Below are 10,120 nucleotides of genomic sequence, written 5' to 3'. Positions count from 1 at the left end.
GAAGCAGAAATCAATCTCCTACGAGATCAAAATATAAAAACATTCTGTAAGACTATTAAAGCAAATAATAAATATACTTTGCTGGCTGCATGACTTAGAGAGTTTCCATCAAAGTTTATATTTGTTAACTTCTTAAAAGAAGCCAAAAAATCAATTAAAAACTTCCTCTTATCTGGCCAAGGGTGAAGAACTTCTGCCGGATGCTTCTTCTTTTTGCCACTAGGGTCGCTACCATTTGAAAATACCGAAGCCACAGCCAAAAGCAGCTATGGTTCAGGTGTAGATCAATACGCACCTGCGAACGTGGGGAAAACTTATTTCACAGGACAGTTCGCTTGTGCTTCTCTCGTGAAGGGAATGAAGGTTGAAAGTAGTCTTCTGCAGTGTCATCATTTCTATATAATTCATTCAACGACAGGGTGGGTAGCCCAAGGGTTCTGACGCTTTCCCTGTCCTCTATCAGTCAGTGTTACCGTGGCAAATAGCCCGAGTTCACTAAGGTGGCTTTGCATACACAGTTAGGTGTGGACGCGGCAGGTACGAACGCCGGCGTGGCTGGCAAAAGGAACTAAGGTGAGTAGCTTTTTCTAGTTTGCCTTGCTTTTTTTTTTTTTTTTTTTTTTCAAAGAAACGTGTTTGATCACTGGAAAATAATTCGCCAAGCCTGTTGGGCATTACTACAACGCAATCTCAAGTTCCGTCATTGTTCTGTAAGTCACCTGCCGAGCCCGTTCGCGTCCTGTTTCTGGGATGTCAGGTGGTCGACGTGTAAGCGTCGCAACAGGGCGTCGTCTCTGAGGCATCGGCGTCATAAACGGCCGACTTCGTACAGGTAGTACGGAGCATACACAATACCGGTTATTTGTGACGGTTGCAAGTTCAAAATTTCGTTAAAAACTTCGTTGTTGTAATGCTCCAGAGAACTGTTGAGGGTGAATTGGCGGCCACACTTACAGGCCGTTGATTCGTTATTCCCGAACAACAGTTTGAACTTCACTTAGCGGGGTTTACCCCGTGATGGGTTACCACATCAAACAGGTGTATGGAGATGAAAGATGGTGCTTTATCTGGCCCACCCTCCCTTTTTTTGCCTTCTCCAGCTGTCTTGCTTTGCCTTTCCAATTAAAGTATCATTATCTTATTTTCCACACGAATGGATGACGTTAATAACGGCCAGTGAGGGATTGTTGAAGACTTTTTATCCGTATTTCGCGGTGCGTATCCATTTCGGGTGTCAATCTGCTCCAATGATTTAGTACTAAATGCCTCTTAGATATCCGACTAAATTAATTGATTGTAATGAATATTATTGTGAAAAATCTGTGGTAAAAAGCAAATCAATTCATGGCCATGAGTTCATCTTGCAAAGGATCAGTGTATTTATTTAATATACATAACAGGTGCACTCAGAAGATATACTCCTGCCTAAAAGTTTGGAATCAGTTTCATTTTTTCTTAATTTTCAAAGTAGGACCAACTTATTTGCCAGTTTTTATTAAAATATTTTGTATTATGTATAAGAATCTAAAAATTAAAATAATATTCAAAGAAATATTCAAGATGATTCAAGAATATTCTAGAAAGTGGGAGTATTGTTTTAATATTATAGAAGATTGTAGACGATTCTAGATTGTTTTGCAATAATATAAATTTAGGAGTAGGAACTGTAACTTATAAAATCGAACACCCGTCATTCCATGAGAAGTACTGGCAAAAAATTGGTGTTTCATTTCAAGGAGCACAAACTAACATTCGATGATTCAAGGAGACTGACAATTTAAACGCAATCGAGGACTTACTATGCTTGAAATTCGAGCTGAGTTCAATAGGAACTGAGAAACTGCGTGCCTACATCCACTGTAAAACTTCGTCTTAAACAAGCAGGATTTCATGTCGTGTAATGTTCCGAAAACCTTTAGTTAACCAAAATCGAAAAAAAAAAACGGTTGGTTTGGGCTAAGAGCCATCAATATTGGACAGTTGAAGAGTGAGAAACGTACTGTGGACGGATGAATCCAAATTTGAAACTTTTGGATCCAAGTGTAGAGTTTATGCGAGATGATCAACTGAAATAAAAATGTGCCACATTGTTCCCCCATGGTTTGGAGTTGCTTCTTGTTTTTTGGGGTAGGTGACATCTGCAGAATTGAAGGAAATTTTAAGAAAAGAAGGCTATAAACATTCTTGAACGTAATACAATATCTTCTGGACTTCGACTCTGTGGAAGAAATTTTATATTACAAGACAATGAACAGAAGAATACACAGCTGTAATCTGTGAAGTGAATTTCTAGTAACTAAACAGGAAAGGGTACAAATTATGGTGTGTCACCCCAATGGCCTGACTTGAACCTAATACTGTAGAGCTTCACAATATTTATGAGAAACCTTGCAGATCACTTGGAATAATGTTAGCGAAGACGCTATTACAAAATTAATTGCCACAATACCACGTCTGTGTAGATAATCTCATGAAGGTTTTTTGCTGAAAAATCAATATAATTATTAATATTAATGATTTCAATATTTTTTGCTGTAAATTTTTCAATGCTTAACTTTAAAAAATTACTTTGTAGTGGGTTGTTGTTTTTCTTATTATTAAACCATACATTGTCATAGATAATTTCAAAAAAAATAATAATAAATAAAATAAAATAACGAAAACTGTTGTCAAACGCTGTAATTCCAAACTTTTAAACGGGAGTGTACATAACAGGTGCCCTCAGAATACATATGGGTTAGAAAAAAAGCTATAATGTGTGAGGACTTGGGAAAATTAATAAAATCATAACTTCACTAGTTATAATTAAAAGATCTGGGCTGGCCAACCCAACTTTTCGACGCTCATGTCCTGAACCAGTCCATCATGACATGTCCTACCATAACGGTAGCGTATTACAGTCCAAAACATCCATATAGGTCTCAGCAGTCATGGTTTTGTCGAAAACAACAAATGGTCCATGACAAAACCATGAAAAACAGCCTCAAACAATTGCGCTTCCTACCAAACTTCATTGTCGGCCGTGTAACCCATATCATGCAGCATCCTGTGCACTGTACTGTGCTAACATCTGTCACAGTCGTCTCACTGAGGGCATGTTCGTGTTGCGACAACGTCAACCTGCATTTCGGTTGATTCCTTGCAAGGCTCTCTTGACGTTCCGTCAGCTTCATAGGTTTTTTGGACCGTTACAGCATCAGTCCACTTCCATATCACAGCCAGTTGTGTCTGACAACTGAATCGTAGATATTTTACAATAAATATCTACCATCAATATTTAGATAATGGTAGGGGAGTGTATGTTATATGTTACAATATATGACTACAGTTGCCCATCGAGGTGATAAGGCCATTGCAATATTAAGGAGTTATTATTATTATTACTTAGGTATTAATTGCTTTCTATAAACTAGATATTTTACAGTTAAACTTATATTATATACAAATGTCAATAAATCCATCACAAACAAAATTCTAATTAGAGAACCTTTACCAAATGAGCGCAGTTCATGTCTCTACCGCGTTTCACTGAATTAAAAGTTAGTTCAGATGAGTTCATTGGAATAGTTTTTCTTCATGTCCAACTAACCGTTCACATACATAGCTCGTATTCCTGCTGGCAAGACAACTAGATTTGATCTCCTTGAAATCGTTCGTCACAATATTAATTGGCACTTCTAACTTGGCACACAGATGTTTGTAGTATTGCTCGAAGTTTTATTTGGCCTTTAGAATATATCCACTCTTTGAAGAGCTTTCGGTGCTATGTCGGCATGGAAGAGAACTTAAACCAAAGCGTGTAAGTTTATCTCCATGCGCTCGAGAGCTTGTATTATTGACAGCACCTAAGCTGGTAAGAACCGAATCACAAAGGAGAAGGTATTTCTGTTTAAATATGAGTGGACTTGAAGTACTTATTAGAAGCATCGATTCAAAAGAAAAAAGAAAGATCAGGGCCTGCTAAGAGTCGAATAAACTTTCCATTGCAGTGGCTTCCACAAATAATATTGCCACATAAAAAGTTAACTTTTAATACACACACATGGCCAAAAAATACGAACCTTTGTATGAAGACAATCACAGAAAGAAGAAATGCAGATGCAAAGAAAACTATCACGTGGGGTGATGATATGTTGCCTCGTTGAGTATAAAGATTGCAAAGGCTGTTCCACTGCAGTAATCTGAAGCCAGAACGGGAGGAACTCGTGATCTATCAGACTTTGAAAAAGGTCTTATCGTGGGTGCACATTTTACAGAAGCCACGATTCAAGAAACGAAAGACATAACTGGGAAAAAGCATCCATCTCAAAGGTTTTTAATGACTGGGAAGCAAGCGATTCTTCCACATATCAAAGGCACATATGTGGTAGAAAAACAGTACTTCAAAAGCGAAGCCCTCGTACTGTAAGGAGGGCTGTACGGAAAAAATAGAACATCTGAATTCAACCAACCCCTATTTCAACCCGTATAAGGCGCAGGGAATAAACTGGGTATTGGCAGTCACCTGCCTATTCTGAAGCCACTTGTTTCAGAGAAAAACAGAAAAATCCCGCTTGCAATGGTGCCGAGAGTGTTCTGATTGGACAGTGGAACAATGGAAGAAAGTCATGTGGTCAGACGAATCACGAATACACATTTGTTTTGCCCTGATGGTTGATAGAGAGTGTGGCAAGAGCCTCACGAAGCGATGGACCCTGCTTTCCTTGTTAAGACAACCCAAGCATCTGGAGATGGTATCTTAGCATGGTGAACGTTTTGTTGGCACAGACTGGGTCCGTTGATACCGGTAGACGGTCGAATTTCGTCCAGTGAGGACCTGTATTTCGTATCAGATCTAGTGCACCCAGCAATATTACACTTTTATCCCAGAGGTGAGCCACTTATGGATGACAATGCAACAGCGCATCGTGTCAGAATCGTGCAAGAATGGCTCGGAGAATATGACACGGATTTCCACCATTTTCTCTGGCCTACGACATTCACCTGATCTTAATGCTATTGAGAATGTGTGAGATATGCTGGAGAGACTATTCGGAAACGAAGTCCTCTTCCTGCATCTTTGACGCATCATATCAAAATATCTGCGCGATATTTTGCTGGAAGAATGGTTACAGTTAGACGAAAACGCACTAAAACACCCTTATAGAATTCATGTCGCGCCACACACTTGGTGTTATTTGAAGGCAGCTCGATCCGATACCGAATAAAGGTTTGTATTTTCTGGAAAGGCGTGTTCCTTCGCAGAACTCTTTGCCCAAATTATTCCAGGAATTGAAGATAGTTTTGTCACACGAACAGTCCAATATTCCTCTTGTTAATTTACTCTATGCCACGTCGATCGGAACAGTGATTCCTGCAAACGGTGATCCAACACGGTTCTAAATTACCTCATGGTTCTAAATCCTAATAAAAGTAGCCAGTCAGTATAATATACGTATAGGCATATTTACTCTGGCTGGAATGTACATACATGTATATCAGTCTGGAATGCTGGATCTATTTTTGTGATGGTACGATGGCTTTATTAGCCCATCGGTTAATCTTCCCCTGGTTAAACTCGTGTCTTAAAATTAGCAGAAGGTATGGTATATGCTGTGAATGTTATTAATAAATGTTATAATTTTAAATATTTTATTAATATTTGTTTTTTCAAGTCTTTCGAAAACCAGAAGGCATACGCTGTTCACTTAAAAAAATTCAGAGGGTACATGGAGTATAAGCGTGCATGCTCTCCACTACAGCCCTGTATGTACGTACACATTGGCCAAAAAAATATGAACCTTAATAAGAGGACTTCGTTGCCGAATAGCTCTCTCCCAGCATAACTCACATATTCTCAACAGGATTGAGATCAGGTGAATGTGATAATCCATTTTATGATAATCCCCTGGCATTGTCTGCCGTGAAGGGAATTTGTCACTTACCAATGTACACCTATATTTTAAATTTGGTAGGACAAATAAAGATTTATTTATTATTAGCAATGTGGGGGCCAGAGAAGATGGTGAAGATCCGTGACACGTTCTCCCAGCCATTCTTACACGATTTTGGCATGATGTGCTGCTGCACTGTCATCTATAACGTGACCATCACCTTCGGGATAAAAGTGTAACATTGCAGGGTGCGGTAGATCTGATACAAGATTCAGGTACTCCTTGGAATCTGGATGACATTCGACTTTCTAACGGACCCACTTCGTGAGATTCTCACCACACTCTCTGCCTATCATCAGTGTCAAACAGCGTGTTGTGATTCGTCTGACCACATGACTTTCTTCCATTGCTCCACTGTCCAATCACGACGATCTCGGCACTACTGCAAGCAGATTTTTCTGTTTTTCTCTGAAACAAGTGGCTCCCGAATAGGCAGGTGAGTGCCAGTTACCAATTTCTTCAATGCCCTGCACATGGTACGGGTCGAAATTGGGCAGTTATGGACTTGAATTCAGATGTTATTTGCTGCATAATGGACGTCCTATTTTTTCGTACATCCTCCTTAGAATACGAGGGCTTCGCTCTCGAAGTATTGCTTTTCTGCCACATTTATGCCTTTGAGATGTGTAAGAACCATCTTTCGAGTCATTAAAAAACTTTGAGATGGGCTCTTTTGAGAAACCAGTTATGTCTTAAGTTTCTCGAATCGTGGTAAAACCGTTTTCAAAGTCTGATAGATCACACGTTTTCCCCCATTCTGGCTTCAGATTACTGCAGTCGAACAGCCTTTGCAGTCTTTATACTCAACAAGGCAGCATGCCATCATCCCACGTGACAGTTTCTTTGCATCTATTTGCATTTCTTCTGTCTGGGACTGTCTTAATAAAAAGGTTCGTATTTTCTTGGCCAGCATGTGTATATTCTAAGCTCAATATGTTTGTGGAATGTGAAATCAATGGTATTAGCCAATACTTTGTCCCTTTTACTTTAATCCTGTTGAAGGGGGTTTTACATGATGACATATTTTTTAACAGGATTAAATTTAGAGCGAAGAAAGCATATTTTTTTTTTCAACGACTATTTCGTTTTGATTATATTATTCTTTTTGAGACTATAAAGTATAACAGCAATAACGTTTTTCTAAATTTTTGATGGCCAGTTCTACCGAACCAGTGCGAACCCGGTGTATGACGACACTGTAAGGAACCCTGAAATAATCCTGATGAAGACACCTCGGGCCAAGACCAATTAACTGAGCTCTGCTTGATAAGATCCCACAAGTTTTGAGTGAAAATGAAAGCTTTCGCAAATACTCCCATCCGCGAACTAAAAATGGGACCGAAATCCCAACAAAGGGCCCTCTCTCCTCAATCGGCAAAGAGGAAAGAGGAAAATTAGCAAAACTTGCATTTTGCTAATTTTCTTCAAAAATGGTGGATAATTATGATAAGAGCCTACGACCTTCATTTTTTTTAGCAGACGCTGGTGACATTCCAAGGTAATCGTTTGCTTTGACACTTTCCAAGTTCATTTCCTTTACATCATTGTGTTCAGTAAGCAGCGCCATCTTACGGTGGTCACTGAACCGTGTCTGAAGTACCCGTGTTGTCGTGTAATTCTTTGAAGATATCATTGAACGGCTGGTGCATGGCACGCACTCGGTACACCGCTCTCTTTTTTTGCTTAAAGATTTAAGATTTTTTTTTTTTTCGGCGTTCAGGCTTTCTTCCAACAGCAACAGATAAATGTATGCGTTCGTTCGATTATTTTACTCTGAAATGTTTTTTGTTTCAAAACATTTTCTTAAATATACATTTTAATTCAACTCCATTAGGTCTTCTTCTTGTAAGGACTTTGCTCACTTTATGATCTAGTCAAGCACCTGACGACCATTTCATTAAACTTCCTCTTCTCTCCCACCTACCCACATATAATGGCGGTTTGTGGTTTCCTGTGGATGAAAATTTACTTTCGACACCCATTGGCAAGAGGTAAACTTTGCCCTTGGCTGAACAAAGCAAATGTTATAACAGGCTGCACCTGACGCGAGCTCACCCGGAAATCACTTGCCCCTCCCACAAAAGAATGACGAAAGTTTAGTGCACCACAGCCGAGAGATGTGAATATAGCGTGTCTCCTTGTTGTGCATGAGAGAGAGAAAGAGAAAGAGCACACGCTAGACATTCTGCTGCTTCATATGATACATATTTCATTTTATATTGGATCTGCCACCGTAATACTGTAAATAACAGTGAATAACAGTTTTCTATGTTTTGGGGGTTTTGTTCCCTGATAAATTTAGGTCTTCTGGCGCATTTATGTAAAAAACATTTTTGTCGGCTGCACCTTGAAGTTAGGAAAAAATAAAAAAAAACGTTTTTTTGAAAATAAACTAGTTTTAAAAATGGAAATCTATATACAGATCAAATAAAACTCCTTTTGCCAGATAATTGTCACTAAGTACAAGTACAAACAGAAACTTTACTTTCTACTCCATGAAACAGACAAACCTGTCTTTAGAACGCACAAAAACATAGGCTAACGCTAGTTCCTAATATAATTTAAATTACAAAAACAGTTGGCAAACTGTAAGGTGAAAGCTTATTTACAAGAACTTTCCAGACACGATGTGTGAAATGTCAAGAGCAACTGTTCGAGTTTCAGCAACCTTTTCCACTGAATTTGTCCATAACATAAACCAGAACATCACCAGTGAATCGACAATGATGGAATCCATACTGGCGATCGTTGATCAGATGGAAGTTTTTTAGATAGTTTAACAGATGGCGGTTAATTGATTTCTTCATTACTTTGGAAAGAGTAGACGTAAGTGGAATGGGACTATAATGGACAGGAGGGATCTGTAACCCTTTTTAGTAATTGGTTGATTTTTGAGCAAATTTCCAAGAAGGGAAAACACCTGTGGAATAAGAAATGGAAAAAGGGCGACACAGTTCAGTAGCACAGATTTTGAGAACAAGTGGAGAAATACCATCAAGACCTGGCAGTTATTTGGCATCGAGACTGTTCAAAATTCTTCTGATATCCTTTTGATGAAAGACCACAGAAGGTATTGAATGGAGTGAACTGGCAATGGTAGAAGGTGATTTACCAAGATGGTCATTAGAAGACTTAAAAGAAAAATAGGATGCTAGCAGGTGGGGTTTATGTTTAGCTGAGATGGCAATAGAACCATTAGTTTTGACAAAGGTGGAAATAGAGATGGACAAAAGTTGCAGCCAATAGCTTTGGCAAGAATGCTTGACTACCATTTGGACAAGAAGCAAGTTTTCTACTGTTACCCTGTTCGAAATCTAGTTTGGACTGATTAATAACAGCTTTACAATCGTTACGAGCTTTGGTGTAGACAGAAAATGAACCTGGAGATTTGGATACAAGCTAATTGCGCTATGCAACATTCTTATCTTGGACAGCCTTATTGGGAGACCAAGGTTTAGATAAAGGACGAGATTTTCAGTTAAAGTATTGATATAAAGGATTTCATCCCTAAAAGACTAATTTCACTGAGACGATCTAGTCCGACACGTTTTGACACGACCTTGTTTCGCCATTTGCAACACGTTTGGGGAAATTTGGGTTCAAATCCCATGGAGGAATTTTGAAGATCTTTTCAATCAAAAAATCGCCTAAGAACTCTTTGAAAGGTCAAATAATTAGAATGTGCCAAACCTGGACTAACCGATAGTAGTGGGAAAGCATCTACTGCTTCTATGTAGCTGAGTTAGTCGGTCTCGGGCGGGGGGTAGCATGGTCCCCCCCCCCCGGAAACTCGGGTTTTTCGTCCAAAACACAGAAAATCGACCACAGAAGACAATTTACAATATATGTACGGAGCAACACAGCCTTAGTCGCTGATGCTTCTTCGCGACAAGTTGTTTTTGTATTGCACTACCTCGAGATTAAAAGCATATTTTTAATTTTCGTATATGTACACGTTAATTTTAAATTAATATAAAATATTAATGCGGTGTAATTCATTAATATGAATTATTTTAACAAATGTGATACGTATTTTAAATAAAAACTAGCCTTCGAGCACATATGGGCACACACAATTAGAAATTAAAAACATGTTTATTAGAAAAATTTCTCTGTGACGCCAATTGTTTTGCAACTTTGTTGGTAATTTCCAGAATGCCTCGAAGCACTGTTATAGAAGATTGCCA

At 38.8% G+C, this 10,120-nt stretch overlaps 1 protein-coding gene across 1 annotated transcript in view; it reads left to right on the top strand.

The window, feature by feature from the left end:
• The first annotated feature begins 319 nt into the window (after window positions 1-319).
• The window catches only part of LOC150082463 (CD109 antigen-like), a 424,736-nt gene continuing 414,935 nt past the window's right edge, over window positions 320-10,120 (top strand). Inside the window, exon 1 of the mRNA XM_090377518.1 lies at window positions 320-573. The gene's annotated coding sequence lies outside the window, so the exon portion shown is untranslated. The remainder of the gene's footprint in view (window positions 574-10,120) is intronic.

This window comes from Mastigoproctus giganteus, chromosome 7, assembly GCF_048544385.1.
Source record: "Mastigoproctus giganteus isolate SK-2022 chromosome 7, ASM4854438v1, whole genome shotgun sequence".
In the NCBI taxonomy this organism is placed as follows: Eukaryota; Metazoa; Arthropoda; class Arachnida; order Uropygi; family Thelyphonidae; genus Mastigoproctus; species Mastigoproctus giganteus.
This window is presented reverse-complemented; position numbering and strand designations above follow the sequence as displayed.